Source organism: Coturnix japonica, chromosome 4, assembly GCF_001577835.2.
Source record: "Coturnix japonica isolate 7356 chromosome 4, Coturnix japonica 2.1, whole genome shotgun sequence".
Lineage (NCBI taxonomy): Eukaryota > Metazoa > Chordata > Aves > Galliformes > Phasianidae > Coturnix > Coturnix japonica.
This window is the reverse complement of record NC_029519.1, coordinates 27,938,744-27,946,370: the sequence shown is the minus strand read 5'-3', so window position 1 is coordinate 27,946,370 and position 7,627 is coordinate 27,938,744. Positions and strand designations below refer to the sequence as shown.

The 7,627-nt window shown below is 36.4% G+C and overlaps 1 protein-coding gene across 2 annotated transcripts in view; it reads left to right on the top strand.

Annotated features, from left to right (window-relative positions):
* Positions 1 to 4,272: 4,272 nt before the first annotated feature.
* The window catches only part of TTC29 (tetratricopeptide repeat domain 29), a 174,505-nt gene continuing 171,150 nt past the window's right edge, over positions 4,273 to 7,627 (top strand). For both annotated transcript variants that reach the window (XM_032444412.1, XM_032444409.1), the window contains exon 1: positions 4,273 to 4,538. The gene's annotated coding sequence lies outside the window, so the exon portion shown is untranslated. The remainder of the gene's footprint in view (positions 4,539 to 7,627) is intronic.

Sequence of the window (7,627 nt, the reverse complement as noted above, 5' to 3'; positions counted from 1 at the left end):
AAAAACTTAAAAGCTATGCGGAAATCCTCTTTTGTGTTTTTCATTTACATCAAGAGTGAATAAGCATTGCACTAAGCTGTTTGTCATTTGTCAGTGTGTGTTTTCCCATTGGCTTCAGTGCAAAAAGGTGCTTACAGTTTGCTTTCTGCTGCTGTTATGGAAGTTTGCACTTATAACTGACACTTGAGGATTTGGACAAAAATGAGGCTAATATGAAGTATGCTCACAAAGATATAAATGATTTGGTATGTGCAGGTTTTCTTTATATTGTATGTTTGACACATTAACTCCTGTCTAATACCCAGGCGAGACAATCACTGTGTAGCTGGCAATAGTTGGTACAGTTGTGTATAACTGAACTGACTGTTGAATAGCTTTGTTAAATCAAATTAGTCTGTGCGCTGCTTATCCACATGCCTGTATGTCAAAGAAAGGTGGGTAATAAATTAGCATGCAATTAGTATTGGTAATTATTTATTTACTTTATATTTGAATAATTTATTCAACCAACATCTATCTGACTTTGAATACCTATTTTTGCCTTCTAAAAACGGCAATGCAACTGAGCATCAGTTTGAGGGGTATTAACAGCTTTCAAAACTATCTGGTTGTTCTTAAACTATTGAAATAATAATAGTAAAAAGGCGCAGAAACATTATTGAGCATATATTCCGTTTCCAGAAGGGGTGTGGGAGGAAGAAATCTATTATTTAGGAAAGAAATACAGCCAGTGTGATAAAAGTGCCTTCCCACGTCTTCTGGCCAGGTTCTACGTGCATATAAATGTTTCACGTTAAGCTTTAAGATCAAGGACAAGTCTGTAGGGAACCTTGTTTCCTGGGGATCTGCTTGCAAGAGTAGCTCCCAAGTACTGACTTCCCATTTTTTATTTGGTTATTAAGGATGAAAGGCTACATCATTTTCTGGAATAGCAGTTCCTTGCATGCCATTATCTTTGTCCACAGCTATGAAACATGCATTTCCGTAGGTTCGTGTGGATACTTAGCCTAATTCAGCTCAGCCACTATCGCTGCTTCTTTATACATGTTTAATTTAAAGGATCACCTTTATATCATGTTGTAGAGTGAACAAAAGACATGGTTCAATAGTTGAGAAACTGTTTCTTTATATTGGGTCTCCAGCCTGTGTACCTCAGAGCTCACTCTGTTGTGAAAACACTGGAAGTCTCATTTTCTGAAATAACACATTCTCATCAATGTGTTTATGTATATGCAGCCTTGCAAGTGAAAATTACTAGCATTACATGCATAGTTTTGCATACTACCAAATGTGTACAGAAACAGCAGAAAAGAATGTAACTGAAACCTATTTGTACTACGTTACATAAGCAAATCATCTATAGTTTCAGAAATTCTGGCACTTATTTATCACAGCTAACCTGCATAAAGATTGCTTCAACAAAAGTCAAAATGTTTTAAAAAATATAAATAAGACTGACATGATTAGCATGAATGTTTAAAATACCCATATAACAAGTTTAGTAAATGTATCTTTGGCTTGGAAAAAAAATCCCTTTTAGTTACTCTATTTTGTTACTTGGCTATTTTTTATACGTCTGTTTAAATGCTATCAACGTGAATGCCTCTGAAGTTGGAATAAAACATTTGCATTTATTCTTTTTAAAATAACAGTCAACAATTCAAGTTGAAAAGCTCTTGCAAAATATTAAGCTATTACCAATATAAATAACACTAGCTGTGCTCAATCAAATGTAACATTTGTAAGACAGTAAATGGCAATTACTTTCATATAAGGAGTATCAGGGAAAGCAAATAGTTAGAATGGAACAAAACTTGCAAAACACTGTGAGACCTGGTAATTTACCAAGAGTGTGGGTAAGCGTAGGTTTTCTTTCTTTTGCATAGGGCTGAAATATCCAACCTGTAGATCTTTCTCTTCCCCTGACCTGACTGCTTCAGTGTCTTGCCCTTAAATGTGTTTGAAGGTATTTCTTATCCATCGGGATGCCTGAAAGCAGTTGTTGTGGAGATGCTTAGGAAGCAGATGATGGCAATGTGTTCTCTGGAAAATATGTACTTGTGCAATTTGTCTAACATACCACTCATATCAAACATAAACTTAGCAAAGACTGATCTGATCTACATTCTGCACTCCCCCTCATGCGTTGCTGCTGGATCTCTTTCCTGCAGCCTCTAGGGGAGAGCAATTGTGTTGCTCAAAAACATACACAGGGTATTGTGTGGAAAAGGGAAACGTGTTTGTGCCTATTCCCAAGTTTTGATTGCAAATGAAATGTCCATACATTTAGGTGCACATGTAAGAGCATGCCTATATATAAAACTCTAGCCTCTAACTCTTCTACATACAGACATACACATTTCAGCATCCTTCTTCTGAGACAAATGAACTGATTTCTCATGTGATGTTCCTTTTCAAAAAGCGAGAACTTCTAAAGGAAAGAAGGGAACATTTATTTGAAAGTAACCATAAACAGTAAAGCAGAACTAATAATACCAAGTATCTGCAATTTTTACATTAAAGTACTTTGATTCCTTCTCTTGCTTGCTTTTTCCAAACCTACCTGTGGCTTTTTTCTTTGTTTATTTGTTTATCAGGAGCTTTATCTAGAATTCCTAAAAATTGAAAGTAACCTATTGGTCTGTGTAAATACGATTAAAAGGAATTTTCCATGCAAACATGCAAAAGCAATAGGAAGAAAAGGGAGTAAGCGCAATTCTTTGTATTCCTCACAGTGAAAACAAGACTAAACCACAAGGCTTTGATAATTTGTTATCTGGTAAGGGCGTACATCATTTTGAAAAGCTCTTTTGAGGTTTTCCATAAAAAACTGCTTACATCAGATAAGAATTAATTTTCAGAGCTTGCTCCTGCTTTGCCTTTCACATAATGTAATGACCATGGAGAAAACATCATTATCAACTTTTGTTTACTCTGCTAATTAAAAATGTAACATCTGGAAAAGTTTTGTTTTGACTCCTTGTTTCTGTGCTGGAAAATCTGAGGCTCAGCCAGCTAAACTGAGCTAACTATATCGAGCTTTACCAAAGCTATTCTATTTCTTCATCTGCTCTTTCTTACAACACTTTTAGATGAAACACAGTGAACTTCATTAAAAAGTTTTCTTAAGATGGAAACTAACTGAAGGACTTTCAAGTAGCAAAAGATAAAAATGTGATTTAAATTCATGTAGTTCAGAGGACAGGCACAGTAAACAGGACACTAATAGCCTTGGTGCAGGAAGCAGATCGGCCTGGTCTGCTGCCCTGGCAGCTTTTCTCCTAGGTCTTTGCAATGGGTTACTGCAGTTCAGATATTGTTTGTTAGAACATTTCAGGTGAGGAGAGTTACTGGAAACAGTCAAGGGCTAAGATTTCAAAGAATTAGGGCCTCTGCTCAGAAAAATCTTAAGACTCGTGGATAAGCACACTCCAATAATAAAAATGAACGGTTACACTTTTACTCCTAATTTAGCAAAGCATAAATTTGCTTTTCTAGACTGAGGAATGTGTTTAAACACTGCAGTAGAGAAAAACATATTATCTTGTGATAGCGCTTTTCTTGCTTTCCTGAGCAGCATGAGGATATAATTCCACAGACTTACTGAGAATTTCAGCTTCGAAAATCTGTTCTGTAGGGACCTGAAGCACTGTTCCACTTTGCTCTCTGCTCCTAACAGGTTGTTTTGAGGTAGGGAATGTCTTGCTTACTTCTGTGTACTGTTAAGTGCTTCACAGCCTGACGTACACTGAGTATTTGATAGGCAGTTCTGATCTTGGCTTCCATGATTTCAGGGTGGTTGAATTGATATCCAGTGTGAAAGTTCATGTATTTATGTTATTTAATATTTGTCTCTATATTTGTCCTTCCCTTCGCAAGTATTCTCTCTCTGATTTTCTAGATTTCTTCTTCTTTTTTTCCCCTTCAACAATCTTTTCTAATGACAGTGAATATTTAACTTTTTTTTTTCCCCCCACAACTTCTGGAAAAATAAATGCATCAAAATACTTTTACTTCCAGTACTCTTTTTTTTTATTACTAAAATCCTTTTCTCTTTTTCTTGTTTCTTATCTCTTGGTTTTTTATTCCATTGTCTTTTCTCTGTCCCCTATTTTATCATCCCATCTTTATTTTCCTACTTCACTTTTTGTCTTTCTTTATTCCCCTTCAATTGTTCCCACTGCTGATTTTGTCTTCTTTCTCTGAACTAGTTCTGTTCTATTTCCCTTTTTCTGATTCATTGAAGCCTGAAAAAGATTTGTTTTTCTTTTTTTCTTCCTAGGCTCAGTAATCCTTCTTCCCTCTCAGAACTATGGAGGAGCAAGGTGGAGCCTTGTTCTTCTGAGAAAAGATATAAAGCTGCTGGCATTTGCCCACTATAAGCAACAAGGACCTGCTCACAGACAAAAACAACAAAAAAAAAGCAAAATGAAGAATCTCAGAAGAGCTCCCTCGAGAGCTGAAAACTGACTTTCCCTGACGTGGAAGAAAAAAAAGGAGTAGTTTACACCATTTCAACAGATCCTGATAGCTCCAAGGTAAGCCTTGTTTATTTGATAATGTGAGTGGTTTAGTGTGTCTACAACTCTGAAATTCAAGGCTGTTTACTAAGAGAAAGTGAAGTTTTAAAAGTAACATGCCTGCCTAGAAAGTGTACTGTGACATGCAGGGAGCTTGACTTCAGTCTGATACATTTTCATGCTTTCCCTGCAAATCGAAGTGCATGGTCATTAACGCAGTAAATCACAGTAATGCGTTATGATCTGATCTGGCATTTATAACGAAAAAGAGTGTCTAGCCCAGGCTGCCTCTCCTACAGGTCATTTGTCCTAGTGGTAAAGAGAGTGGTTGTTCCCAAGGGAAGGGGAAGCCGCCCATTATGTCAGCTCACACCCTGGAAAAGGCTACCGATTTCAGTGCATCTGTTTGTGATGTGCCCCCTAAACGGGGTCAGTGTTATAGCGGGTAGGAGAGAGCAGTCTCAGCCATGAGTGAGCGCTCAGATAAATGGCATAACTAACTCTTGTCAGAGATGAGTACAAAACGTACACGAGATGGCTTGTTTTGTATTTGCTTTTTTAAAAAAGAAAACAAACATAAATAATGATATTTTTTTTTAACATTGGTTTATATGCCACACAGATGAAAAGCAATATTCCTATGCTGCCTTTATCAGTATTCTGACAAGGACTGCTTTCAAGTTAAAGACTGATAAAGAATGCCAACTTTTGACATTACTAGAACAGCCCTATCAGATTTAATTTTCTTTTGTTTTCCTGTTGCCAAGGAAAGGCCATTAGAGAGAAATTATGATCTCAAACTGCTTAATTGAGTGATGTGCACTTCTTTCCATAAATTGCCCTGGCTGGTTTTTAAAGCAGTATACAATTTCATTGCCAAGCAAGCTACAGAATGTTGTAGAATTTGCAAATATCAAATGTTGTCAGTCTTTAGGCCAGTAATTCTCAAGCCATGGTGAGCTGTCCACAGTGTCACATTACAGAGTTAAATGCACAAACTCATTTCTCTTGTTTGCTTGTACTTTTGTATGCACAGTTTTCTAAGCATGCTAGAGACCGCTAGAGTGTGCTCAATTATAAGCCTGGTAGGAAGCACACACAGTGGAGCATGGGGAGTATTCAGGGTTGCTGGAAGTTTATTCTTTCCAGTAAATTAGGGAGCTTGTGCTCTTGTCATTGTAGATCAAAGTTAATTGACCTCATACCATTAGCATCAGTAGAGTTAAGGTATAGAGTTTACACAAAAAGCTGGAGAATGTAAAACTGTAAAGTTTCATTTTTACTAGCCTGTCTGTGCATATAAATTTTGGCTTTCAGCTCTGAGTAAGTAGTGTCTGTGCAGACTCAGAAAATTTTATGCAAAAGTTAAGTTGTACACAGGCTCCAGTATACTCTGTTTCAAACCAGTGTTTGCTTTTCTTCCTCTTTCTTCCATTTTTCTGTTTTTCTTCTTTCTACCAATTTTCCAGTTGGATGAATGATCACCCACATTTTCTATAAAACATAATTGACAGCTAATAAGACTTCGTACCTCTTTAGCCTGGCATAGTTGATGTTTTCAAAGCCTTTACAAACATTAGCTGAATCAAGTGTCACCCAATCAAGCAGGCCGGTATTATTCATGTATTTTGACAGTTGAACTAGAAAACAGAATCAGTTTCCTTACGACCACAAGATGTTTGTGTGAAAGCTAAGAAGAGAACATGTATCTTCTGACATCTATTCCTATGCTCAACCATAGAAAGATTTTTTTTTTCCCAAATACGAATATGATTATCATTGTGATTGAAGGATTGTGATTAACATTCTTTTGGGAATAGCTAATATGACTTCTTTATTTCTATACCAGAAGCTTTCAAGTATAATATATCATCCTGAGTACATTATAATGGGACTGACACAAACAGAGAGTACGCTAAAAAATTCTTCTCTGAAGCTCAGCTGGATGTTAGCAAAAATGTATAAGGAAATATGTGAACTGAAAGAGAGAAACAAAGAATGGTAGAGAAAGGTGAGGAGATGCTGACAGAATGAGCAGAAAATAGAGAGAATGATAGGAAAAAATAGGAAGAAAGAGGAGACATTGGATTAATGCGTACTCAAGATTAAGCAGAGCATAGTTACTAGTCACAGACAATCAGACAAAATTTAGTGAAATAAATGTATAGTACCTAGAATTAAAAAAGTATGGAGTAAAAATACAAAATGTTTCCTGTCACGGTATACACAGACTCTGCTCTCATTTCTGTCTGTTTTAAAATCATAATGGTAAGGGAATGGAAATATTCAGAATATTCCACTATTGTGATATGATAGTGCCATGTATTGGTGTTTATCAGATCACATCAAATCCTGCATCTGTGTGTTACTGGTGAAGAGAAAAATGTTTGGAGAGAAAGTCTTAATTTACCGGTGAATACCAGCATTTCTGCAGGAGGACAGAGCTCCAGAAAAAAATACCATGCAGAGAGTTATTCTAAACATCATTGCTTTTTTTTTTTTTTTTTTTTTTTTTTTTTTAATCATGGCATATATTTGCAGTTTCCTCTTCCAAGGCTTTGGTATTAGAGAATAACTGTTGGTGTTTAGTCACTTTCTGCACCAGTGATTCCATCTGCTGGGATTCAATTGATTTTTCACATCTCAGCATAAGAAGGCCCGGGCTGTGCCCTCTTGCCTGTGAGTGTGTGTGGTGGCACCTGCAGTAAGGGATGTCAAAGCAAGTGCTTTTAGGACAAGAGGAACAAGGATGGAAAATACCACAAAGAGCTTCCAGGTTTTGCAAAACTGCAGGCATTTTCTTATTTCAGAAGCTCAAAATCTGGATTTCACACGTTAAGAGGCTTTGTCAGGGATCTCTCCTTCTTACTAATGCTTAAAAAAATACACTATTGTTTCTTAGTCTGAAGAAAAGCTTCTTCCCTTTCACACTTGGATTATATCCTAAAGACTTTAAGCATTAAATTAATTAATATTATTTTCTTATCCTATTAAAATATATTCCTGCGAAGACCAGAAGTTTAGTTTTAGCAAAGGGGTTGATGTTATGTTGACTGAGATTTATCTTTCTTAATACATTGTGCCATCAGGCAGTATTGGTGTTAACT